This window comes from Desmodus rotundus, chromosome 7, assembly GCF_022682495.2.
Source record: "Desmodus rotundus isolate HL8 chromosome 7, HLdesRot8A.1, whole genome shotgun sequence".
NCBI classification, from domain to species: Eukaryota; Metazoa; Chordata; class Mammalia; order Chiroptera; family Phyllostomidae; genus Desmodus; species Desmodus rotundus.
In genome coordinates this window covers 66,111,337-66,138,965 of record NC_071393.1, presented here as the reverse complement: position 1 = coordinate 66,138,965, position 27,629 = coordinate 66,111,337, and the positions used below count along the sequence as shown (strand labels likewise).

The following is a 27,629-nucleotide window of genomic DNA, read 5'->3' as shown; positions in this document are numbered from 1 at the left end:
AGAAATATACATCCATGAAATTCTGAACCATCATCATCAAAACCTGCTTTATTGCTAACTGGGAAATTCCACAATCTCCCCTCCTTTATCCACTGGATAAAACCATTCTGAAAAAGGCTGTTTATTTATTGCAGCTAACTGCTTAGCAAATTCCACATTCCAAAATGAAAGTGCTGTTTCTGTTTCAGGTGCCTCTTCAATAACTACCCCAACATCAAAAACATTAAGTTTCTTCTCTTTGAAAATATTTTTCCTAAACTTGCTAAGGGACTCATGAGCTCTGAACTTTAGCACTGGATCAGCCTCTCCAAGAGCCAGGTACATACAGGGAGGAACTGAATTGTCTGGCAGTCCATGCTCTGGATTTAGGTTATATCAGTCCCAATTCTAGTTTAGCACCTTAAGAGCTGGATGAGTTACAGAACTTGATTTATTTCCCTGCTCCTTAGTTTCCTGGTCTCTAAAATGGGCATAAGGATATGTACCTCTTAGATCTGATATTAGGACGAAATAAGGTAAGAAGTGCAAAGTGCTTAAAGTCGTGCTTAGAAAGCATCCATGAGGGAGGACCCCAAAAAACAGAATTTATCTTCTGGAGGGCGGGCACCTTGTACCTTGTAGTACAAGCTTCCCCTGCTAGGAGAATGTTCTAGGAACCCATCTGTATCAGTGTACCAGCTGGCATTGTTGTGAGAGGCGGCATTCAGTGAATTCTTTTTTTTTTTTTTTTGAAGACTCTCAATGTATTTGCCCATTTCATGATGGATGATTTAGGAGCATATTTACCCACCCACAATGCCCTGAGTGTTCAGCAGTTTTTGACCAAAAACGACATGACCCCCTTGCCCCACCCTTCCTATCTACCAAAGCAACTTTTTTTTGTATCCCTGGATGAAAAAAGCCCTCAAAGGGAAATGTCCATGTGGAAGAGGTGAAACAAAAAACAGCAGAAACACTAAAAGGCATCAAAATCAAGGAGTTCAAAAACTGTGTTAAGCAATGGGAAAAAACACCTCGAAAGGTGTATTGCATCAAATGGAGAGTACTTTGAAAGTGACTGAAGTTTAAACATGTAAGAATAAATACACAATTTTTAATAAATAAATTCCATTTTGGGGAGGTCCTCCTTTGGTAAGTGGTAGGTCAGTGATTGTTCACAGGGAGTGGTGTTGAGATATGTCACAAAGAAATAACACTGGGTGATCTCTGAATTGCTTTTTACAGGGGGTGGAGTCAAGTAACAGTCAGACCTTGGTTTTGCTAATAACCTGAGCTTAAAATAGCAGCCAGTTTTGAAATCCTGGGGAAGGAAAGAAAGGGGAAGAGGAGAAAAGAAAGGGACCTTGGTAGGAAGAACAGAATGTTTTTAATGAAATTTTTAAATTTTTTTGTCCCCTGATATCCTGGAAATCTTAAGTCAACCTTATTTGCTAACGTGGACGAGTTTGGAAGTAGCAGTGGGGATAAGGAAGCCATACCATGGCATAAAGTTTTAGTTTCATGTTTCTGTAGTTCACCCACCACCTCATCCTCCACTCATGTTTTGTTTGTTTGTTAGTTGTTAGGTAGTACTCTTATCATCATCACTGATGTTGGGAGGGAAATTTTTCCTACCCATTTAGGTTCCTGTTTGAGGGCCTTTGAATTAACTGATAAAAGCCAGATTAAGAGGAAAGACTAAACAAAGTTTTATTCATGTGCACATGAATGAAACAGGAAAAGACACTGGTGTTTGTGCTGCCTGTCACATACTGAACCCAATAAGCAGAGACAGGGAGTGAATCTTTATGGGAGCTTTATTCAGATGGCCTGCAATCTGAGAAGATGGTGGGTTCATACCCTAATGGACTGTCTTACATTTTCTTTCCAAACCATCCTTTTTATAACAGAGAACAAAGTGCGGTGAGGGGTTTTGAAATTCAGGGAAAATTAGATAAAAAACTGCAGTATTCTTGCCCTGGGCAGTTAGCTATTCTCAGGGGCAGGCGTCTTCTGTCTCTTCCTGAAATACCATGGCCCGGATGCCTCCACTTGTTCCCCAGACAGTAATCTTTAGCAGTGCCCCAGTAGCTCCGCTGTCTCTCCCCTGAGCCAGGATGGGCCTTATCTGTAGTTTCTGAAACAATAGCTTTATTTTTTTAAATATATTTTATTGATTATGCTATTACAGTTGTCCCATTTTCCCCCCTTTACTCCCCTCTGCCCTGCACACCCCTTCCCACCCACATTCCCCCCCCTTTAGTTCATGTCCATGGGTCATACTTATAAGTTCTTTGGCTTCTACATTTCCTATACTATTCTTACCCTCCCCCTGTCTACTCTGTACCTACCATTTATGCTTCTTATTCCTTATACCTCTTCTCCCTCTCTCCCTCTCCCAATCCCCTGTTGATAACCCTCCATGTGATCTCCATTTCTGTGCTTCTCTTCCTGTTCTAGCTGTTTGCTTAGTTTTCTTTTGTTTTTGTTTTAGGTGTGGTTGTTAATAACTGTGAGTTTGCTGTCATTTTCACTGTTCATATTTTTTATCTTCTTTTTCTTAGATAAGTCCCTTTAACATTTCCTATAATAAGGGCTTGGTGATGATGAACTCCTTGAACTTGACCTTATCTGGGAAGCACTTTATCTGCCCTTCCATTCTAAATGATAGCTTTGCTGGATAGAGCAATCTTGTATGTACGTCCTTGCCTTTCATGACTTGGAATACTTCTTGCCAGCCCCTTCTTGCCTGTAAGGTCTCCTTTGAGAAATCAGCTGATAGGCTTATGGGAACTCCTTTGTAGGTAACTGTGTCCTTTTCTCTTGCTGCTTCTAAGATTCTCTCCTTCTGTTCCATCTTGGCTAATGTAATTATGATGTGCCTTGGTGTGTTCCTCCTTGGGTCCAGCTTCTTTGGAACTCTGAGCTTCCTGGACTTCCTGGAAGTCTATTTCCTTTGCCAGACTGGGGAAGTTCTTCATTATTTGTTCAAATAAGTTTTCAATTTTTTGTTCTTCCTCTTCTCCTTCTGGCACCCTTATAATTCAGATGTTAGAATGTTTAAAGATTTCCTGGAGGTTCCTAAGCCTCTCCTTGTTTTTCTGAATTCTTGTTTCTTCCTTCTTTTCTGGTTGGATGTTTCTTTCTTCCTTCTGGTCCACAGTGTTGATCTGAGTCCCGGTTTCCTTCCCGTCACTATTGGTTCCCTGTACATTTTCCTTTGTTTCTCTTAGCATAGCCTTCACTTTTTCCTCTAATTTGTGACCAAATTTGTGGGGAACTGTTCCAAACGTGGGAAATGTGGCTCATCCCCCACTTGGAAAAGCCAGTAGGGAGTGAGGTTGGCAGGCAGGACCCACGTCCATGGATAGGTTCTCCAGTGGGAAATCAGGACTGCATTGTACCTAGACTGCTATGAGACTTGCTCTTGCTAAAACTCCCTCACCCTAATTGAGGCAGCAAATGTTTACTGAGTATCTTTAACTTCCTAAAGTCTGTGTTAAACCACCCAAGTATGGAGTGTGAGAAGCTTCCCCCTTGAGCTGTAACATCCTTCTCTTTGAAGGAATTAGCAGTGTTCTGTCCTTTGTCATCCTTAAAAGGTAATCACCTGTGGTGAACCTGTGCAGAGTAAATGAGGGCCATCCTCGATGTAATGTGCCCAGAAAAACAATAAAAGCCTGTCCTGACGGGGGTCAGGGACCCTCTCTCTAACTTGGAGAGTGGCCACACAGCCCCTTTTTCTCCACAGGATTTCTGTAGTCCATGTGTATTTGCATATTGCAACCACAACAGATCCTGCTGGCTGGGATCTGCATCACAAATTCAATTCTGTGAGCATCCTGATTACCAGTGTTTTGAACTGTGCATCTGATAGGTTGGCTATTTCTTCGTCACTTAGTTGTATTTTTTCTGGAGCTTTGATCTGTTCTTTCTTTTAGGCCATTTTTTTTTGTCTTGGCGTGCCTGTTCCATAAAGGGGTGGAGCTTAGGTGTTCACCAGAGTGGGGCAACCCACGTCACTGTACTGTGATGCTATCTGTGGAGAAGGGGTCTGAGAGGAAACAATGGCACTTGCTCCACTCTCAGCCAGATTTCAGTCACTTCGCCCACTACCCACAAGCAAATTGGGCCCTTCTGGTACTGATTCCCAGATGGGTGGGTTTGTGTATGTTCTAGGCCCCTGTGGGTCTCTCCAACGAACTCTCCTGTGAGGCTGGTGGTTTCTCCCACTGCCACCTCAACCCCCACAGATGTGTTCAATCAGTGGTTTGAGTCCCCACACTGGAGCCCTAGGTTGTGTGGTCTTTCTCTGGGTCTGCCAGTCCTCCAGCCACCACCTTGCCGTGAGTCCTCTCTGCTCAGTTGCTTGTCTCTCCCCCTCCTACCAGTCTGGATGAATGTCTCTTCTTTAACTCCTTGGTTGTCAGACTTCCATACAGTTCGATTTTCTGTCAGTTCTGGTTGTTTTTTGTTTTTAAATTGTTGTTGTACTTTTGGTTGTGCGAGAAGGCACAGTGTGTCTACCTATGCCTCCATCTTGGCCAGAAGTCTAAAACAATAGCTTTAACATGTGTATTACTTACTAGGTTTATAACCATTTATCTTAAACTAAAATTTTCTAACTCTTGAGTCCCCCATCATGAAGAAGCACAAGAGGGTTGAGAGAGGATAAACTTGAATGTTCAATCAGGTTCCCAAGACCACCGGACATCAGACATCATGAAGCCACATCAGTGACTGGCCTGAAACCAGGCACAGATGGGAAAATGAAGGGAAGTACCCTTGACGGATGCCTAGAAATTAATATCTGAAATCCTTCTAGAGCCAAAGGCAGCCCAGGAAGATTAGTTACAGGGCCTCTGTGGGCAGCAGTGGCCAAGGAGCCTCCTTAGAGAGAGGCTGTGTGGCAAGGGCCCACCCATTCCTCTCACGTGTCTCACACTTTTCTCTCAAGTAGCATACCTGCTCCTGTTCCAAGTTACACACAGTTTTCCTGATTCCTCTTCAGGAATGAGGCTCCAGACTCTCTGGAGCTAACTCTATGGAGACAAAAGTGAATTTGGATTAGAGTAATTTGGGAGACTTCATGACCCTATGACACTAAAGAGCCTCTTAGGGGACAAACAGGCTGGCCCCTCAATCCTGTCACAAAGCTGTGCACTATAGGCCTCAATTGAGAAACCCTTTCCTTAATGAAACATTGTACAATCTTCTCCCAATTCCAGCCTCCTGCCCACACCCCAATATTTCATCTCATATGACAATGACTAAAGGGCAAAAGGCTTTGAAGGGTGTGCAGGTTATCATTCCTGTTCATGATTCCCATTTTATAAGATTTCTCATTTCTCTTTCCAAGCTCATTTCACTTCTATACATCCAACAGTGTGAACTGGGAAAGAAAGGGGTTCCAACATCTGAGCCCTTGTTTGAGGCCAACCAGGTACAGGTTGCACTTTCCCAGAGGGCGGCTCTGATGTGTGTGTGAGCCCACCAGGTGTAGTCAATAGCATGGTCTCTAGAACACACAGAGAAGGGCCCCAGTCTACCAACTCTCCCTCCCAGCTTCTCCACACTATCAGTTTTCCTCAGCCCCAAGGACAGAGCAAGTTCTCCTATGTCCTTTGTCACCCCAAGTGCCAGCCCTGAGTCTTCTTAATTGGAGGTCAAATATTGCTCAGGGCATCTGAGGAAAGATGAAAACTTGGGTCTCTGTGGTTCCCTATAGAAGACCTAATTACCTGTCAGCCTACGTGGTTCAGCGGTCTCCTTGGTTTTACCCATTTTAGGAGAGTGGGACCAGTGCTTTTGTTCCATATTTAAAGGTAGCCCACTTGTGTCAGCTCTTCTGATAACTTATCACAGTGGCATTAATTATTGACCTGGACTCCTGTGTGAAAGGAAACAGCTGATAAAAGAGGAAGGAGGGACATGTGAGGGACCTGGGAGCCTGGAATCTGCAGTTTCCACCAGAGTCACAGACCTTGTCTTCTCCTGAGAAGAACTAAGCAGTTAATTCAGGGTCTTTGTTGTAGACCCAAGTGCTGAGAATCCTCCCAACAGAAGCAGCCCCTGGAGTTATAATACAAACCAGACCTTGATAAGAGCTCTGGTACAGGTGAGGACAGGGTTATCAGAAAACAATGGGAGAAAATGGGTAGATGAGGGAAATCAGGAAAGGTTTCAGAGCAAAGATTACCTTGGAGAGGACTTTTAAGTATAGTTTTCATTTTAGTGTTGGTGTGTGTGTGTGTGTGTGTGTGTGTGTGTTTAAATTAGGGATGGGGGAAGGACAATTCAGACCAAAAAAAAAAAAAAAGCAAGAGAGAAGTAGACACTTGCAGTAGAGCACTGTGTGTTTAGAAAATAGCAAGTTCCTCCATGTAACTAGGAAAAGGTGAGGAATGGCACAGAAAAGAAAAATGTATGACTGAGTAGAAGTATCTTTAATACATGCAAAAGACTTCAATATGTAAAAGATATAGACAGTTACTTTGAACTCAAGGGATGGAAGGACACAAGCAATGGAAGGGAACTTCCACGGTTTTCCCATTATACACACAAGGAGACTGAGGTCCACAGCAGTCCCAAATTCAGAGAACGCCTTGGCAACAAAAACAGAAACCAGCATCATGTCCCCAACTTCCAGGGCAGCGTCCTCACTACACTATGCTGCCTGGTGTGCCCTGGGTGGGGAACAGACCCTTAGGACATGCACCCAAAGGGGTTCAATATCTCTTTGTGAAATTCATCTCTTGGTATAGCTATGGATTTCCCCCAGAGTTCTCTCACTACCCTTCCTGCAGTGACATGTGGTGGGAGAAGGCAGGGATAGCTTTGCTGCTGCCTGCACCTGTGGACTTATGGGAGCAGGAGACTTAGACAGAGGTACCAGCAGGGGCACTTCCATTGGAGCAGCTGGGGTGAGGGAAGGAAGTCAGGGAGACAATGAGTGACTCCTGTCACTGTGTTTTGGTTTTTTGATGTAGGACAAAATGTAGGTGGGGAAGTTGAGGGGAGGGAGCTCATGTTACCTCATCTACTCTGGAAAAGCCTTGCACTCACTCGGAGGCTACCTGAGCAGGGCTACCCAGGAGCTGTTCTAATAAGAACTCCCATGGCACTGGTCCCACGGCAGCTTCTAGTGTCCGGTTCCTCTCTGACTTTCAGCTCCCTTCTCCCCAGTCGTCTTATGCGTAGGGGATTAGGAAATACGCAGGAAATGGAAATCCACTTCCTTTATAGAAACAAACTCTGATCTCCAGGCAAAGCACTGTAAGGAGCCCCTGCCTTGAGGAAAGGTGGCCAGCCATGCGACTCTGGTGCCTATGGCTGCCTTATTGGCCCACAGGGGGCACTGCATCACCTGAACCCCAGGGACCGGAATTTCTTCCTATAAAGACAGCAGGAGATCAGTTGGAAGTTTCTTGGTTACTGACTCATTGCTGGTGGATAATTGAGAAATAAACAGAAAATTCATCCAGTATAAATACCACCTAATGGTCAAAGAATAGATTTCTGAGTTTACCTTAACCTTTATGCTCTTTTGCTCTTTAGTATTTAATGTGCCACCTTCAGATTTACCCTCTAGAACCTCATTTTTGTTTGGCTATGAGTGGGGATGTTGTTAACACTCTAAAACAAAGAACAAGAATGTTAAGAACAAGTTCTTGCTCTGGTAATCACATGCACTTGAAACAGCACATCAAGAAAGTCCACCAATAGAACAAATAGGCATGATGCATGGACATGGATAATGGTGTGGGGATTGCCTGAGGAGGGGGAGGTTGCTGGGTGGAAAGGGGGACAAATTGGGGCCACTGTTATAGCATAAACACTAAAATATAATTTCTTAAAAAAGGAAGGAAGAAAGGCCGCCACTGAGAGTGAAATTTCAAACACAGTTATCAGCTCTGTCTGGTGTCCTGAGTAGGGAAAATAATTGAAATACTCAACAGTGATGACACCACGTAGGATGCAAAACTCTGCTGCTGCCAGTATATGTTACACTTCAGGAGAAAGTTTACAGGAATGAGAAAATACACCTTTCCTATTGCTGAACAAAAAAAGCAGAACATAAATATTAAGTATTATATCATATATATGTTTTAAATATAATCATAAAAAACACTGGTTGGAAATTAGTACATGTGAAGAGTGTTTGTCTTTAGTTGGTGAGATTATAAGTGACTATTTTTTTAGTTTTGTGATTTTTTCCCAAATATCTTAACGTTTCTGTACTAAATATGTGTTACATCTCCATTTAGAAAAAAAATTGTCTTATTTAAAATATTGGCTTATAAAATCAGACATTCTGAGGTCTTTTCTAGTCCCATAAGACCCCTCTTGCCCAGAAGTTTGGACTCCTCCTCCCAATAGGTGATACCAATAGATGAATATTTGGAATCCAAGGGTTTGTTCAGAGAATTCTTGACTAATTTTTATGGGGTTGTTAACCTAAAAATAAAAGGCTAAAGTGAGAGGCAACAAGAATTTATTAGAAATCCAAAAGAATAAGTATTTGGATTTGTACTGGATAGTCCTTTTGTCTTCTCTGCTTTTATAAGTGAATCACCTAAGACAGAACCCCTAGAGTCATCACGTCCCAGGACTTCTGCACCTCCTTTGCTGTTGGACATTCCACTAGCAACAAAGGAGGACCTGGAAGACACTTTACTAGCCCCTTTGTTATGGCCTGTCATTCAAATGTCAATGCATTTGGACATCTATGAAAATAAGAGAGTCATAAATTTTTAAGGTAAATAAGAATTGATATTTTAAAAATTATTTCTTATTTATTTCTTATGTGGTAATAAATGGCCAGTTCACTGTATTTTCATTCCTCTGGGTTTGAATATCAGATCTATTATTTTCTAGCTTTTACTCTGCCAAGTTATTCAACTTCTCTGAGTTCACTCATCCGTAAAGTAGATACAATAAGAGCATCTATATCTTAGAGTTGTTGGAATCATTAAATGAAAAACTAAATTGCTATATAGAACAACATAATCTTGGTGTTCTATTTGATGTCTCCCTTCCTCTCATTGCCCTAAACCAATCATTCACCAAGTTCTGGAGATTTTACCACTTTCATATCTTGAACTGTTTGCTACTGCTTTTCATTTCCACTGCTCATCATAGACCATCATCATTTCCACTAGGTTATGAACTGTAATTGCCTCTGGTCCTTCCCTGCCGTTCTTTTCCAGTTCCACTAGCCTCAGACTCCAGCCACACAGGTCCTTTAGAGCTTTCAAGGCCCAAGGAGCCATGCTCTCCCTCATCTGCAGGTCTTTGAATTGCTGCTGCACTTGCCTGGAAAACTCTTTCCCCCAACATTATTTTACTCATCTTTTGGGTTCCCATTCAACTGTGAAACATTTCTGAATCTCACAAGAATAGGGTATAGCACTCCCAGCAAGTGTTCTTCAGAACTAGTAGTCTTTGTCACATAGCATTTTAATTTGCTGTTGACTTTTTATATCTCCCAATAGACAGCAAGGTCACAGAGGACAGGGGCTCTGTTTGATTCACTTTTGTGTCTGAAGTGCCTAGAACATCCCTACAATGGGCAATCATGCCGTTAATGTAGCAGGAACAAAGGTACCTTCAATAAGCTACTCACTGTCACCCCACCTCTATCGTGTACTTTGCAATTGGTTTTCTGCTCCCAAGAGTAAAAAATTCATTCCTGTAAAATTTTGTCTTTTCTCCTTGTGGGTGTATTCACTGCCTCAGCCTGGCAAGAGCTTTTTTGGATCTTGATTCTATTGTGCATGTTATTTTTTTCTCTCTCTCATCTGTCCCGCTATCTATTGTGATGAGATTTGGCATGTTCATCCAAGTCATTTGTAAATATAATGAACAAGACAAGCCCAAGGAGGCAGCTTCTCTCACAGAATCACAAAATCTGGTTTAACCAATTAGTAAGGCAGCCAGAGCATGGTGACTTTATCAAATGCTTTGCTGAAGTAAAGATGCAAAATATTTCCTGAATTTCTTTTTTTTCTTATTTTACTTTTATCTGACTTTTTAAAAGTTTTAATTACAGTGTACATAAACATTATTTTAGTTTAAAATGTACAACCCTGTTTATGTAACTTAGGAAGTGATCATCTGATAAATCTAGTACCTGTCTGACATCATATATAGTCATTACAATATTATTAACTATATTCCCTATACTGTACTTTACATTCCCCATGACTATTCTCTAACTACCAATTTGTACTTCTTAATCCCTTCATCTTTTCACCCATCCCCCCAACACTCCTCCCATCTGGCAACCATCAAATTGTTCTCTGTGTCAATGAGTCTGTTTCTATTCTGCTTGTTCATTTATTTTGTGTTTTAGATTCCACGTATAAGTGAACTCATCTGGCATTTGTCTTTGTCTGACTTATTTCACTCAGCACAATACCCTCTAGGTCCATCAGTGTTGTCGCAGATGGCAAGGTTTTATTCCTTTTCATATCAGAATCATAGTCCATTGTATATATGCACAACTACTTTAACCAATCATCTGTTGATGGACACTTAGGTTACTTCCATGTCATGGCTATTATAATAATACTGCAATAAACATAGATGTGTATGTATTTTCAATTTAGTGTCTTGGATTTCTTCCAATAAATACCCAGAAATGGAATTGCTGAGTCCTTCGTTTCTTGTTATAGCCTTTGTTTTAAAGTCCGTTTTGTCTGGTATAAGTGTTGCTACCCCAGCTCTTTTTGTTTTTATTTTCATAAAACGTCTTTTTCCATTTCTTAACTTTCATTCTGTGTGTGTCTTTTGATCTGAAATGAGTCTCTTGTAACAGCATATATAAGGTCCTTGTTTTGTTATTCATTCAGCCACTGTTTGTCTTTTGATTGGAACATTTAATCCATTTGTATTTAAAGTAATTTTTGATAGATGTGTATTTATGGCCATTTTTTGAAGTATATTTTAATGATTATGCTATTACAGTTGTCCCTATTTTTCCCCCTTTCCCTACTCTGTCTAGTTCCCGTTTCTCTCCTGCAATCCCCCACCCTTAGTCATGTCCATGGGTTGTGCATATAAGTTCTTTGGCTTCTCCACTGCCTATACTGTTCTTAACATCCCCCTGTCTATTCTGTACCTATCCAATTATGCTTCTAAATCCCTGTACCATTTCCCCATTCTCTCCCTTCCTCCTCCTGGCTGATAACCCTCCAACTGATCTCCATACCTGTGATTCTATTCCTGTTCTAGTTGTTTGCTTAGTTTGTTTTGTTTTTGTTCTTTGATTCAGTTGTTGATAGTTGTGTTTGTTGTCATTGTAATATTCATAGTTTTAATCTTCTTCTTTTTCCTAAATAAGTCTCTTTAACATTTCCTATAATAAGGGTTTGATGATGATGAACTCCTTTAGCTTTACTTTGTCTGAGAAGCACTTTATTTGTCTTCCCATTCTAAAAGACAGCTTTTCTGGATAGATTAATCTTGTTCATAGGTCCTTGCTTTTCATCAGTTTGTATACTTCTTTCCAGGCCCTTCTTGCCTGTAAGATTTCTTTTGAGAAAGTAGCTGATAGCCTTATGGGAACTCCTTTATAGGTAACTCTCTGCTTATTAAAGATAAGATTCTCTCTTTATCTTTAACCTTTGGCATTTTAGTTATGATGCGTCTTGGTGTGGACCTCTTTGGGTCCAACTTGCTAGGGACTCTCTATGCTTCCTGGACTTGTATGTCTATTTCCTTTGCCAAATTAGGGAAGTTTTCTTTCATTATTTTTTCAAGTAAGTTTTCAATTTCTTGCTCTTCCTCTTCTCCTTCTGGCATCCCTATGGTTCAGATGTTGGGCCTTTTGGAGATACCCCAGAGCCTTCTTAAACTCTCCTCATTTTTTTTTCTGAGTTCTTGTTTCTTCATTTTGTTCTGGTTGAATGTTTATTTCGTATGTTCCAAATCATTGATTTGAATCCTGACTTCCTTCGCTTCACTGTTGGTTTCTTGTGGATTTTTCTTTATTTCCTTTATTAGAGACTTCACTTCTTCCCTTATGCTTTTGTCATATCCTATGAGATCTTTGAGCACTCTGACCACCAGTGTTTTGAACTCTGCATCTGATAGGTTGGCTATCTCTGCATTGCTTAGTTTTTTTCTGGGGTTCTGTTCTGTCTCTTCATTTGGGCCATATTTCTTTGTCTCCTGATTTTGGCATCCTTCCTGTGTCTGTGTACTAGGTAGAGGTGCTTTGATTCTGTTTTAGCACACCTATTAAGTTGTATGGCTCAGAGCCTTGGGTATTTGTAGGGCAGGACAGCCGTGGCTTTGTGTGTGCAGGAAGAGTCAAAGAGGGGACAATGCCACTGCAGGCTGACTTCTGGGGGCTTGCCTGGCCCTCACCCCATTTTCAGTCTCTTCACCCACTTCCCATATGCAATTGTTGCCCCTTCAGCAGCTCTCCTGGTTGTGGTTCCTAGGGTGGGTGGATTCGTGAACGTTCTGGGTTCTCCTGAGAAACTGGCAGTTTCTTCCATTGCACCTACCCCCAATGGGTTTATAGCCAGAGTTATTTGAGGCTTTCTTCCCTGGCACTGGAGCCCTGGGCTATGCGGTCTGCCCTGAGGCTGGGCTCACTTGCTCACAAGGTGTCTCCCTGAGTTTTATCTACTAGATGTGAACATAGGCTGCCCGTTCAGCCAGCCACTGTTGCCTTGCCACCTCTCCACCCCTGGCTTACCTCTGCCGCACTGAGTCTTTTCTGCCCCAACTCCCTGTCTCCACCCTTCCTACCTGTCTGGATGAATATAGCTTTTTTAAATCCTTGGTTGTCAGAGTTCTATTTAGTTCTGAGTGTTCTTCTGGATGATTTTCTGGCAGTTCTGGGTGTTTTCATTTTTAAGTTAATTCTGTTGCTTCTTATGGTTGTGCAATGAAGCAAGGTGCATCTACCTATGCCTCCATTTTGACTGGAAGCCTATCTTTATTGCCATTTTATTATTCATTGTTTTTGTCCTCTTTTTTCTTCTTTTTAAAGAAGACACTTCATTTTTTTGTAACACTGGTTTGATGATAATAATCACCTTTAGCTTTTTATTGTCTAGGAAGCTCTTTATAATATGGCTGAATCATATTCCATTGTATGTATGCACCACTTCTTTATCCATTCATCTATTGCTAATAACTTTGCTGTGTAGGATAATCTTGATTTTAGGTCCTTGCTTTTCATCACTTTGAATACTTCTTATCATTCTTTCTAGCATGCAAGTTTTCTGTTGAAAAATCAGCTGACAGTCTTATGAGAGCTACCTTATAGATAGTTGAATGCTTTTCTCTTGCTGCTTTTAAGATTGTCTTTAACTTTTGTCGCTCTAATTATGATTTGTCTTGGTGTGGGCCTTTTTGGAGTCCTCTTGTTTGGGACCCTCTGTACTGTCTGGACTTATATGTCTATTTTCTTCACCAGGTTAGGGAAATTTTTGTCATTATTTTTTCAAATAGGTTTTCAATTCCTTGCTCTCTCTCTCTTCTTTTTCCAGCACTCCCATAACATGAATGTTGGTATGCTTTAAGTTGTCTCAGAGGCTCCTTATACTATCCTCAGTTTTTTGGATTCTTTTTTCTTTTTGCTGTTCTGACTGGGTATTTTCTGCTTCCTAATCTTCTAAATCAGTGATTTGATCCTTTGCTTCATCTACTCTGTTAATTCCCTATAATGTAGTCTTCCTTTCAATTAGCATATTTTTTATTTGTGATTGGTTCTTTTTTCTATGTCCATTTTTATGTTTCCTATCCCTTTGTTGAAATTCTCACTAAGTTTCTCATTCTTTTTCTAAGTTCAATGAATATCCTATAACCAGTGTTTTCTTTCTTTTTTTTAATATATTTATTGATTATGCTATTACAGTTGTCCCATTTCCACCCCCTCACTCCACTCCATCCTGCCCACCCCCTCCCTCCCACATTCCCCCCCTATAGTTCATGTCCATGGGTCATACTTATAAGTTCTTTGGCTTCTACCTTTCCTACACTACTCTTACCCTCCCCCTGTCTATTTTCCACCTATCATTTATGCTACTTATTCTCTGTACCTTTCCCCCATCTCTCCCCCTCCCTCTCCCCTGTTGATAACCCTCCATGTGAGCTCCATTTCTGTGGTTCCGTTCCTATTCTAGTTGTTTGCTTAGTTTTTTTTTGTTTTTGTTTTAGGTGTGGTTGTTAATAAGTGTGAGTTTGCTGTCATTTTTACTATTCATGTTTTTTATCTTCTTTTTCTTAGATAAGTCCCTTTAACATTTCATCTAATAAGGGCTTGATGATGATGAACTCCTTTAACTTGACCTTATCTGGGAAGCACTTTATCTGCCCTTCCATTCTAAATGATAACTTTGTACTTTGGCTTCTCTTCAGAACGTACAAATCTTTCGCCTTTTACTAAATGATAACTTTGCTGGATACAGTAATCTTGGATGTAGGCCCTTGCCTTTCATGACTTGGAATACTTCTTGCCAGTCCCTTCTTGCCTGTAAGGTCTCTTTGGAGAAATCAGCTGACAGTCTTATGGGAACCCCTTTGTAGGTAACTGTGTCCTTTTCTCTTGCTGCTTCTAAGATTCTCTCTTTCTGTTCCATCTTGGGTAATGTAATTATGATGTGCCTTGGTGTGTTCCTTCTTGGGTCCAGCTTCTTTGGGACTCTCTGAGGTTCCTGAACTTCCTGGAAGTCTATTTCCTTTGTCAGATTAGGGAAGTTCTCCTTCGTTATTTGTTCAAATAGGTTTTCAATTTCTTGTTCTTCCTCTTCTCCTTCTGGCACCCCTATAATTCGGATGTTGGAACGTTTCAAGATCTCCTGGAGGTTCCTAAGCCTCTCCTCATTTTTCAGAATTCTTGTTTCTTCATTCTTTTCTGGTTGGATGTTTCTTTCTTCCTTCTGGTCCACACCATTGATTTGAGTCCCTGTTTCCTTCGCCTCACCGTTGGTTCCCTGTACATTTTCCTTTGTTTCTCTTAGCATAGCCTTCCTTTTTGCATCTAGTTTTCAACCAAATTCAACCATTTCTGTGAGCTTCTTGATTACCAGTGTTTTGAACTGTGCATCCGATAGGTTGGCTATCTGTTCGCTGCTTAGTTCAATTATTTCTGGAGCTTTGAAGTGTTCTGTCATTTGGGACATTTTTTTTTTTTTGTCTTGGTGCTTCTGTTACTTAAAGGGGTGGAGCTTTAGGTGTTTCCCCGGGGCGGGGTAATGCTGGTCGCTGCATTGTGACGCTGCGCTGTGACGCTATATGTGGGGGAGGGGCCAAGAGGGAAAGATGGCGCCCGCTCCACTCTCTGCCGGATTTCAATCACTCCCTGTGCTACCCACAATCAAATTGGGCCCCTCTGGTGCTGATTCCCGAGTGGGTGGGCTTGTGCATGGTCTAGGCCCCTGTGAGTCTCTCCAATGACCTCTCCTGTGAGGCTGGGAGTTTCTCCTGTTGCCGCCCCAACCCCCACAGGTGTTTTCACTCAGAGGTTTGAGGCTTTATTTCATCATGCTGGAGCCCTGGGGTCTGCTTTGCTCCCAGCCATTCGTCCCGGTTTATCTATGTGCGAATGTGGGGCCGCAGGGTGCTACCCGCCGCTCTGCCTGCCCCGTTCTCCGCCACTCTGAGTCCGGCCCTCTGGGTTTATCTGTGCACGAATGTGGGGCTGCAGGGTCTGCTAGTGGTCAGACTGCCTGCCCCGTTCATCCCACACTCTGCCAGTCTCGGTTCCGCCACAGCAAGGCGAGTCCTCTCCGCCCCGGTGCCCGTCTCCGCCCCTCCTACCGGTCTGGATGAATGTTTATTTTTTATCTACTTGGTGTCGGACTTCCTTGCCATTCGATTTTCTGTCAGTTCTGGTTGTACGAGGAGGCACAGTGTGTCTACCTATGCCGCCATCTTGGTTCTCCCCATAACCAGTGTTTTGAACTCTGCATCTGGTAGATTGTTTGTCGAAATTTTGTTTAGTTCTTTTTATGGAGTTTTGTTCTATTTTTTCATTTGGGACATGTTTCTTTATCTCCTCATTTTGAGCACCTCTCTGTGTTTCTTTCTATGTATTAGGCAGAGCTGCTACATCTCCTGGTCTTGGTAGAGTGGCTTTATGTAGTAGATATCTTGTAGGGCCCAGTGGTTCAACTTCCCCAGGCACCCAAATTGCACACTTTGAGTGTGGGCTGTGTGCACCCTCCTATTGTAGTTGAACCTTGATTGCTGTTGGCATGTCAGTGGGAGGGATTTACCCCTATGCTGATCAGCTGTGAGGACTGACCATGACCACTGTGGAGAATCTGCTGTGCAGGGGCTAACCCCACAGACCAGAGATCACTTCAGTGGGGCTCAGGTGCCACCTGAGTCACTCCCTTGAGTGTGTTACTTGTGGAGGTAGTTGGGTAGTGCTTCAGCATGGTTTGAAGCTATGCACCAGGAATGCTGGCTCTGCGGCCTCCTGGGAGGTGTGGGTCAAGGTTAGCTGCACCGCGTGCCCTTCTCAGGGCCACCCAACATGAACTACAAATTGATCTGCACATGACTACTTGTGGTTGGTTTGGAGGTGCCAGGAGAGGCCAAGCTGAAAACAAAAGCCAGATGCTACTAGTGCCAGGCCTGGGGCCACTTAGCAAGAGGTATGGGGTACACAGAAGCCGGATGCCGCTTGTTTGAGAGATTTTAGGAAAGTCTGCAGCATAAGCCAAGATAAGCCATTTGTATGGAAAAGCCACTAGAATGGGCTTGGATGGGCCTGCAGGTTGGGACAGGATAGGGAATCATAAGAGCAGGTCTAATAGCATTAGCCAGGTTGATGGAGACACAGATGTGGTGCCTGCAGGTTGGCTCTGTAGGGGAGGGCTCAGCAAAGGAACAATGGCCTCTACCAGCACTTCTGTCTGGGAGAAGGTTGCCTCTCTAACTTTTACCCCGATGCCAAACAATTTGGTCCCTTCCCGTGTGTCCCTGTTGCCTTTTGAGCTGCTGCTCCAGTGCTGGAGCTCAGAGTAAATGAATGCAAATAAGTCTTGTGTGGGCCCTTTAAGAGCAAAGCCTGGGACTCCAGAAGCCCTCCTCATTCAGCTGGTTTTTACAGCCCAAAGTTATAGGGACTTCCATTCCTGGCACTGCAACTCTGTACTGGGGAGCCTGTTGTGGGGCTGGGATCCTGGTTCCTTAGGGAGGACCTCTGAAGCTAAAATATTCCTCACAATTTTTAATGACCACACATGGGTGTAGGACCAGTCCATTTTGAGTCTCCACCCTTTCTACCTGTCTTCATATGGCTTCTTCTTCCTATCCTTATTTATAGGGCTTCTGTTGACCCAGATTTCAGGTGACTCTAAGTGATGATTATTCTGTAGTTTAGTTGTAATTTTGAGGTGGTTGTACAAGGTTCCAAGTACTGAATTTACCTACTCCCTGCATTTCTTAATGCTGACTTGTCAAAGCAGTAGATAAAATTAGTCTCATGTGACTTTCATGTGCATCTGTGCTGACTGCTATTTATCACCCCTTTCATGTTAAGTCCAGACAGTAAATCAGAACTTTAAAAGCCCCACTTAGAATGTTTCTTGGAATTAGTGTATTATTTTGGACTTTATCTACTTCTATTATGTTTTCACGCTCTCTGGCTCTTTAACAGGCCAGACCACCCAAGTATCATGTCTTAGCCTGTCCTTACAAATATCTTAAGTGATTATTCAAGACCATCGCACTTATGTCCTTTTCTCCTCAACTTTCTTGTGCTGATTGTCATCTCTTGTTTTGAATATTTTGCAATATACCTGCATATAAAATTTTGACTCAGTTTTTCTTAGATTTAAAAGTCCTCTGTTTGGACTTTCCCATATTTTTTAAAATATAACTTTCTTTTCATTTTGAAAAAAGTTTTCAAATTTACATAATGTTGCAAGTAAAGTTCCAAGAAGTTTCTTTTTCTTGAACCGATTGAGACATAAACCACATTGAGGACATGTTGCCTATCACCTCCTGCCACACCCCAACCCCGCCAAATACACTAGTGGGTATTTCATATAAACAAGGACATTCTCCTATTTAACCATAATCATCAAATAGTCATCAAAATGAGGAATACATCATTGATACATTACTTCCATCTATTTTCAGGTCTCATTCAGGTTTTGCAAGTTTACTCAATAGTGTCTTTTATAGCAAAAGACCCCAGCTCAGAATCACATGTTGCTTTTAGGTGTCATGTCTCTTTATTTGCCTTCAGTCTGGAGCAATTCCTCAGTCTTTGCTTGAATTTCATTACTTTATGGTATTTAGTAGCGTATCTTTTAATTTGGGTTATACTTGGGTGATGGATGAATTTATTTAGACTCACATTTTTGCCTCTGGAAACAAAACCAGGCTTTAATCCAACAAATCCTGGGACGATGAGGTGTGATGAATTCACCAAAGGAATATTATATTGAGAGTAATATAAGCACTAATCAGCAAGAATTTTCTGTTGCTACCCTTATCTTGCCTTCTTTCAAACATTAGCAATTTTCAAATAAAATATTTTTATAATGTAGGTCATTTTAAGTTTATGACTTCATACATAATGACTTCAAATGTAGAACTCTTTATAATAAATCATACACACATTTATATCTAGCCACTTCTAAGTTTTTTTTAATATAATTTTAAAAGGTATTTTTTTGAAGATTCTATTTATTTATTTTTTAGAGAGGGGAAAGAAGGGAGAAAGAGAGGGAGAAAACCATCACTGTGTGGCTGCCTTTTGCACACACCCCCACTGGGGACCTGGCCCGCAACCCAGGCATGTGCCCTACTAGACTGGGAATCGAACCAACAACCCTTTGGGTTGTAGGCTGGTACTCAGTCCACTGAGCCACACCAGCCAGGGCTAATTTTAAAAGTTTTTAATTCACTGTGTTCTTTTTATTTTATTTCTTTTATTTATTCATTCATTCATTTTTAGACAGAGGGGAAAGGAGGGAGAAGGAGAGGCAGAGAAACATTAATGTGTGGTTGCCTTTAGCATGCCCCCTACTGGGGACCCAGCCCACAACCCAGGCATGTGCCCTGACTGGGAATTGAGTCAGCAACCCTTTGGTTTGTAGGCTGGTCCTCAATCCACTGAGACACACCAGCCAGGGCTTTTTTCTCACTTAAGTAATATCACTTAAAGATAATGCTACTGTAATTTCTTCCTTTCCAAATTTCTTAAACACATTTTCTTTCATATCTTATTGATTGGCTAGGTCTTCCAAAACAATATCAAATAATAATAAATATTGCCAGTATCATTATTTGCTTCTAATTTCAGAAAGATATTTAGATAGATAAACATTGGTGTTTCATGCTCCTTCCACTCTTTTTCACGTAAATTTGCCTGATCGATTTGCCTAAAGATAACTGCTGCAAATGCTTAGATTTGGCACACCAAAGGAAACCACTAATCATCTTGATCTGGATACCTTTGTCATATTTAGGAAATATCTTTCTATTCCTTGAAAGAAAATCTACATATTTTAAATCTTATCAAGTCTTTTTTAAAAATCTATTCATGGGATACTGGTTTCTAAAAATTTCTGATCATTCAGACTCTCTTGACTCTTGGGTTTTGCTCTGCTCCTTTCTTGAAGAAGGAAAACAAGCGATTTTATGAGGAAATGTGTCTTCTGTACGACATGTCCTCTTCTGTGAACAAAGAAAGCCAAGCAGAAGAATATTTATGAAAATATATAGTAGGGAACCTTGGGAAAATATATAGTAGGGAAAAAATATAGGGAAACTTGGCTATTAGGAGTAGAAGGTATTCCTGGAAGCTCTCAGAACTTTTGAGACAGTTGCATCTCCTTTCACATGGAAGTTAGTCAGCCATTTATAATTAAGGAAACTAGACAGGTAAGACAGAGAAATTGTGACAGCTCATGTGGAATCTGTGTGTTGCTGTGAAAAGCTGAGAAACAACTCCCAACCCTGTCACTTAGCTGTGAATTTAGAGCAAATTATTCATGCTCTGTCTGGACTAAAGATTCTCAACTAATAAGCCAGAAACATGATCCTTGCCCCAGGTTTTGTAGCTATGTCTAGAGCTGGGTTAAAATCCCATGCCCTCTGAACATGTCAAGGAATTTTTGCCTAAAAGTTAATAGGACAAGGTGTAGTGGATGCTGTGATGTGTGTTATAATTTCCCCACTTCAGGACCAAAGCACTCACTCCCCAGCTGCTGGTGTGGTGGTGACAGACAGCTCTCAGCCATGTCCTTCTCAGGGAATCACCCACAGTGGCTGAGAACCATCCTGCCTAAAGTAAAGTGTCTTCCCCTCCTGCTCCCACTCCCTGTCCCCAGCAGTCCATATCTAGTGAATAAATAATGAGGGGGTTTTAAGACCTGGCCCCTTTACCTTAATTCAGGACAAGTCTGAAGAATCATTCTAGCTCTAGAGCTTCTTGTGGGATTGGCTGAGACCTTTATTGTGGCTGCATCAAAATTCAACTCCTCCTTCTACTCAGTCACGCTTCCTTCATTCCCTATTATAGGGTTGTTATTTTAGGGAGACAATTCTGTTTATTGTCAAGGACCAAGAAGCAAAGTCTAGAAATGCTCTATACAAGTGGTGATATACTGAGGGGTGAGTTGGAGAGGAGACAGTAACATACAGCACTATACAGCACTATTTTAAGTGAGCCCCAGCTCTTCATTCTAACTCTTGAACCAAGGAGAGATAGCCACTCTTTTTCACTAAGACTGCAGAAGAATGGAAACCTCATTCAATTGATCAGTTCCTACAGGGCAGGATGAGCAAGAGGCTATTACTTTAAGCTGCTGCAAGAGGCCACTCATGGTCTGTTGGGATCCCCCATCCCAAGTGTAGAATGGATGTTGAAGGTGGTCCAGGGTTGCTGGTGGTGGCGGTCCTTAGGCCTTGGACTTCTCTTTATTCTCAGTGATAATCTCAGCAGTCAAATGCAGTTGACCAGTGTGAACCTGTCCACGAATCATTTCCAGGTCTCTTTTGGTTTTATTCACTAGTCTGAATTTCTACAGGATTTATTTACATTCTTATTTTCTTTGAAGGCATCCCTTATCCTCCTGATAGCCTAAGTTCTGTAATTGTGAGAGCTGAAATGCTCGCTCTCTCTTAGCATTTCTTGGCACACATCAACACTTGTGCATGACTGGAGGCTGCCATTCTGGAAAGAAAAAGAAAGAAAGAAAGAGAGAAAGAAAGAGAAAGAGAAAGAAAGAGAGAAAGGAAAGAAAGAGAGAGAGAAAGAGAGAGAAGAGAGAGAGAGAGAGAGAGAGAGAGAGAGAGAGAGAGAGAGAGAGAGAGAGAGAAAGAAAGAAAGAAAGAAAGAAAGAAAGAAAGAAAGAAAGAAAGAAAGAAAGAAAGAAAGAAAGAAGGAAAGAAGGAAAGAAAGAAAGAAAGAGAAAGAGAGAGAGAGAGAAAGGAAGGAAAGAAAGGAAGGAAAGGAAGGAAGGAAGGAAGGAAGGAAGGAAGGAAGGAAGGAAGGAAGGAAGGAAGAAAGAAGTGGGTCCTCAGTTTAACCCAACCACAAAATACCAGTGTATGCAAAAACCACAAATGAAATAAAATACAGTGGGGTTCAGTCTGGCTATCAGGCCAGGGGCCTCAGCCTAAGTGAGTACCTGTCTGCACTTAGGGTCACTGTGGAACCTTCTATAGGTATTGATCTCAAGACCACTTCCCAGTAAAATTCCTGAATACAAGTCTTTTTTTTTTTTTAATTTTTATTGTTATTCAATTACAGTTGTATGCCTTTTCTCCCCATCCCTCCACCCCACCACAGGTGAACCCACCTCCCTCCCCCACCTCCACCCTCCCCCTTGGTTTTGTCCATGTGTCCTTTATAGTACTTCCTATAATCCCCTCTTCCCACTGTCCCCGCCCCGCCCGCCCCCCCCCCCCCCCCCCCCCGCCGCCCTGGCTCTTGTTAGATTGTTCTTAACTTCAATGTCTCTGGTTATATTTTGTTTGCTTTTTTCTTCTATTGATTATGTCCCAGTTGAATACAAGTCTTTATCTCAGTGTCTGTTTGTCAGGGAACCTGACTTATGACACAATAATATAAATGTAAATGTGGATGGGTTTTATTTTAGAATGTGTACATGTTTTAAGTGTTATGAATGCCCAACAATAAGGAATTTGTTTAATGGATCATGCTACATCCATAATATGAAATGTTATAAAGACATGAATTGGGATAAATGTTTAGGATACATTTTTAATAAGCTTTTTTTGTTATAACATATATGCAGAAAAACTAACAAATTTTAAATATATAACTCTAAAAATTAATCCAAAGTGAACATATCTTTGTTCACCACTATCAAGGTTAAGAAACTTAATTTTATCAGGAGCCCAAATGCATTTTGAGAGAAAAAGCAGAACCTGAAGCAGTATTATAACGTATATAGCACTTATTTTTTTAAGATTTTATTTATTTATTTTTGTTTGTTTTTTCTTAATTGGTACATTTATTAAAAATATAGACTAATGGTCCTGTGCTTAAATGTTGTTGTGGTTGTGTGCTGGCTTCTGTAAAACATAACTAATCATAAGGAGCTCTTCAATGAATACATTCCAGACAGAAGTAAAAAGATCAACAGAAATGACCGACGAGACAGGGCTACTGCAGACAAAATTCTCTTATATAATTAATACTTGCTAGAAAATGGAATTTGACATTATTTACAATTACAGCAACATTCATGGAGGCTGAGTATCACAGGCATAAGAAATGTCTTTTCGTACTTCCCAAATAGTTTTCTATTTTAGCTATGAAGGTCAGTTACCACAACCAAACTTGTTCTTAATAAGCAGAAGTTTTATGTCCATTCAAAGAGTCTCTTATATCTTTCTGGGCCTATTCATTTGCAGATTCATTTGCAGAGCAGAAACTGTAACCAGGTTTTTCATATCATGCATTCACATGTAATATCCAATCTTTATATTATATGCTGTCCAATTTCTTTAAGATAAAAGGAGTGACTCAAAGCAGGGCCACATAGATGAGGAAGTTCCGTGTGGAGGAAATCACATCCTCGAGCATCTTTCATTTCATCTCCTCAGGGTCCAGCTTCGGTGCAAGGCCCTCAATACAAAACATTGCAGCGCCGCCTCACCAGCTTCCAACTGCTATGTTCTGCTTTTATATTTATTTATTTTTAGAGGCAGGGGAAGGGAGGAAGAGAGAGAAACATTGATCAGCTGCCTCTCACATATGCCCCGAACAGGGACAGAACTGAAACCCAGACATGTGCCCTGACCAGGAATCAAACTGGTGACCTTTTGCTTTACAGGATGACCCCCCAGCCAACACCACATTGGTCAGTGCAGTATTCCATATTTTATTTAAAATGTACATAGCATAGGCAAAGTTATGGAGAATTACACAGTAAAATATTAATAATGTTTTAATAGGTGATGAAAGTATAAGTGACATATTTCTATTCATTTATCAGGAATTTTATTATTTTGTGTCTTTTTCAATTCTTACCATCCACTTGGTAACTTAGAGAAATGTATACTGGAACTTTCTAATGAATAATTACTTACTATTAACTTGTTCCCAAAATTAATTAATGGGAATCCTCTAATTCCATATTATGAACTCTATTACTAGACTTGTCTCTCATTTCTGGGTCTCTGATAAGTCTGTATTCCTGAAACTTTCTATTTACCCAATGAATTGATGATGGAACCACAGGCCAACACTGTTTTTTCCTACTATAGAAATCAACAATTGTTGGGGGGGTGAGTGGTATTGCCAAAGTCTGGGTGTAGGAGGGCAAAGGGGGAAAAATTAGGACAACTGTAATAGAATAACAATAAAATTTTTAAAAGAAATCAACATATAATAAATTAGTGTATTAAGTTCCTTATTTTTTATGCTACCTCAGCTATACAATTAAAACTTTAAACTTCTTCAAATGTGAGCACTCTGAGACATTTAATTTGTTTTTCTTTGAAAGATAGGAGTTTGTGCATTTTAGTTAATATTAAAATATACAAAATACATATGAGGGTAAAAATTCATTTCTTACTGGTCTTTTGATAAGAGGGGGGTAGGGGTAAGTGAGAACATTTCTCTCCCTTTCTGTGTACCTGTGTTTGTGTGTGATTAAGTTTGTTTTTTAGTTATACCAAAGGCAACTATTGTTGAATACATCCACAAAAGCAACTTTGACTCTTTAAAAAGCATAAATGTCCTAAGGAAATAGATTTTATATTGATATCCAATATTTCTTTCTGGGAGGTATTCAGAGAAAGTCCTTTAGAAGAAAAAACATTGAAAACAATGTTTTAACTGGGTCCTGTCTTAGAAATCATCTTTCTTCACTCTCATTTCTCAGAAAACAATACTGTGGCTCAGAGAAGCCACATGGTTTGGCACAGTCACTGCAGATCTGCTGACAGGGGCCTTGTGACCACACTGGGGGAGGGGGCTGGGTTGCCTGGCACCGTAACTTATCCTCACACAAGTGCTGCTGATGGTGAGATACTCTTCCCTACTCATATAAAACAACCAGAACACTGCTGAGGTCTGCTTTTCTAGCGCCTCTGTAAGACAGAAAATGGATAAAAGGGAAAAAAAAACATAGAGCCCTGACTGCTGTGGCTCAGTGGGTTGGGCATTGTCCTGTAAAGTTTAAGGTTGCCAGTTCAATTCCCAGTCGGAGCACATGCCTGTGTTGCTGGCCAGATCCCTGGTTGGGAGTGTATGAGAGGCAGCCCATCAATGTTTCTCTCCCTCTCTTTCTCCCTCCCTCCCCTTTTCTCTAAAAATAAATAAATAAAATATTTTTAAAAAGTAGAGTTGAACTTGGGGCAGAACCAGAAAAGCAGAGAGGGATTAAGAATTAGCCTTTCTGGAGAAGTGAGACCCATATTCAGGGAGAGGAAACTCCTTCCAGATGAGATTGCAGTGAGAGAAGCCAATAGGACTATTTAATCTAAAACTCAAAGTAGATCAGCCAGTGGGTCAGGAGGTTGCACTTAGTAAATAAAAGACTCCACTTAAAGTAGATGTAAGACTTGTCCTCTGAATTGGATAAGGCTGAAGTCTTGCCACTGACTTCCCTATCCACATGGTTTGCTCTTGACAATATCTCCCACTTTTGGGAAAAGAAGCACTATTGTGCTTGATGATTAACATAAGGAGGAAAGCAGGAGGTGGAAGATTTGAGACCCGAAAATTTTCTAAGCAAATGACTATTCTCAAGACCTTGTTTCCTTGGTGGAGCCACCACATGAGGACTCTTAAAGAGAGGGAGGGAACTGCTTGGAGTAACTATCCTTCTGGGGACTTCTTCCTCCTAAACAGGATCCCCTTCCTTCAGGGTCTCCAGTGGAATCAACAAATGCACCCTAGATCTTGGAGCTGGGAGCAGAGTGTGGGATGGAGAGTGTGGGGTGGTGAGCAGAGTTGGGATTGGAAGGGGAGGCTGTGAGAGAGAAGCAGGAGCTGGCTACTAGGACCAAGGAGGGGTTCATATGCAAAGAAACATTTACAAAGAAGACTGGCAGGATTTCAAAGAGGTGCAGAAGGCAAGTAACTCAGCCTCCTATGAAGTAGTCTGGGAGGGTGCTTGCCATCCAGGTGGACAAGTGCCCCCTTCTCACAGGTCACACAAACAGGCCTGGTGGAGTCCTTGTTGTGGTAGCAGTAGTGGGGGTGTTGGATACCTGCATTGGCAAAGCAGTCAGTGACTCTGACATTGTGAGTACTGTTGTGACAGTTGAGCACAGAGTGGCCATTGGTACAGGGCACAGATGGATTTCTGCAGAAATCTGCTATGGTGGCAAAACCTCCTGAATGAAGGTTTCAATCCACTTGCATTTATACCCATAGATCACCATGGTCGCCTCATCATCATATCCCAGTATCTACCAGTGGTATCCTTCAGGGACCCATGACCTGGGGTTGTCTACATGTTGTGTTGAGAAGGGCAGGCCTGGGGTGAAGACAGGTTGCTCCAGGAAGAGGAATAGGAGGAGGGTCCACATCAGATTTATGTTTCCTGTGAAAGTAGGTAAAAGAAGAGCAGGGTCAGAGACCTGGCAATGGTCCCTTTCAACAAGATACCCATTTCTGCAAACTTGGACCAAACACCTAATGTAAAATTTCCCCACCTGCCCCTATCTACAGTTACTCTTCTTGTACTCAGGGCAACTGTTGTTTTCACATGCTCCTTCCAGTTCATACCTCTTCATTTCTATGGGTAAGAGGCAAGAAGAGAGAACTACTTGTCAGTAAAAGGGGTTCCTTCCACTCACTCACTCCTTCATGGACCTATCATACAAGGTTATTTCAAACCCAAAGTGATTCTTGCTCCTTACTTAAGCATACCAATTAACCTAAAAACAACCATCTCTAAAGTATTTGCATCTATCAGACAGACACCTGATAACTCAGCCTGTGAGGGAGGTGGGTGTCACTGCCAACTCTTTTCTGTAAGATGCTAGCTCGGAAAGGAGCTGACAGATCCATAGGCCTTGCATCTTACACAACATTTCCCCTTCTGTATGCCCGCCTGTTTTAAATGCCATGAAGAAGGAAAAAATGTGACCATTTCAATTTTAACAGAGTATTTCATGTTTCCGCCACATGTTTTTCTGACTCACAATAAAGGTTCTCCACTCTTCCATATATGTGGCCCATCATCAGGAAACTTCTCAATAGGTGCTCAGGGTTTCTGAGTAATGGCTTGGTGTCAGATTCCTGTCTCTGGGTCTAATATTCTAACTCTCTTTCTCTTTTTTCTTTCTTTCTTTCTTTCTTCCTCCCCCTCCCCCCCACTCTCCACAACTACATTAGGAGATGTAATTTGAAAATACTACCTTGAAAAATGGGAACTTCTGGCCAAGATGGGGGCACGGGTAGATACATTTTGCCTCCTCCCACAACCAAAAGGACAGCAACCAATTAAAAAAAAAAAAATGATCAGAACTGCCAGAAAATCAAACTATATGAAAGTCCAACAACCAAGGAGTTAAAGAAGAAACATTCATTCAGACTGGTAGGAAGGGCAGAGATGGGCAGCCAGGGAAGAGAGGACTCAAGGCAAGGCAGCAGCTGGTGGACCAGGCAGTGCCGCATATGCATGTGGGTAAACTGGGAGGAACAACTGGGGAGCAAGACAGCCTGCACAACCCAGGATTCCAGCATAGGAAAAGAAAGCCTCAAAACCTCTGACTATAAAAACCTGTGAGGATTGAGGCAGTGGGAGAAACTCCCAGCCTCACAAGAGAATTCATTGGAGAGACCCACAGGGTCCTAAAAGGCACACAAACCCACCCACTCAGGAATCAGCACCAGGAGGGCCCAATTTGCTTGTGGGTAGCAGGGGAAGTGACTGAAAGCTGGCTGAGAGCTGAGCAAGCAGCATTGGTCCCTCTGGGGTATTCACCCCACCTGGTGAATACCTAAGGCTCTGATCCTTACAACGTAACAGGCACACAGAGACAAAATAATATGGTCCAAATGAAAGAACAGATTTAACCTCCAAAATTAGAACTAGCGATGAAGAGAACCCAACCTATCAGATGCAGAGTTCAAAACACTTTAATCAGGATGCTAACAGAAATGGTTGAGTATGGTCAAAAAATAGAGGAAAAAGTAAAGGCTATGCAAAGTGAAATAAAGGAAAATGTAGAGG

General features: G+C 41.5%; 1 protein-coding gene and 2 pseudogenes across 5 annotated transcripts in view; 1 reads left to right on the top strand and 2 right to left on the bottom strand.

Moving 5' to 3' along the window:
- LOC112312002 (non-secretory ribonuclease-like) overlaps positions 1 to 27,629 on the top strand; it is a 37,526-nt gene that overhangs the window by 549 nt on the left and 9,348 nt on the right. Inside the window, exon 1 of one of the 5 annotated variants that reach the window (XM_045201913.1) lies at positions 5,977 to 6,097. The exons of the other annotated variants lie outside the window; for them this stretch is intronic. The gene's annotated coding sequence lies outside the window, so the exon portion shown is untranslated. Of the gene's footprint in view, positions 1 to 5,976; positions 6,098 to 27,629 lie in introns of those variants that run through there. 5 annotated transcript variants of the gene reach the window in all.
- On the bottom strand, positions 20,865 to 21,138 carry LOC112311104 (LYR motif-containing protein 4 pseudogene; annotated as a pseudogene).
- On the bottom strand, positions 22,922 to 23,077 carry LOC112311273 (mitochondrial import receptor subunit TOM5 homolog; annotated as a pseudogene).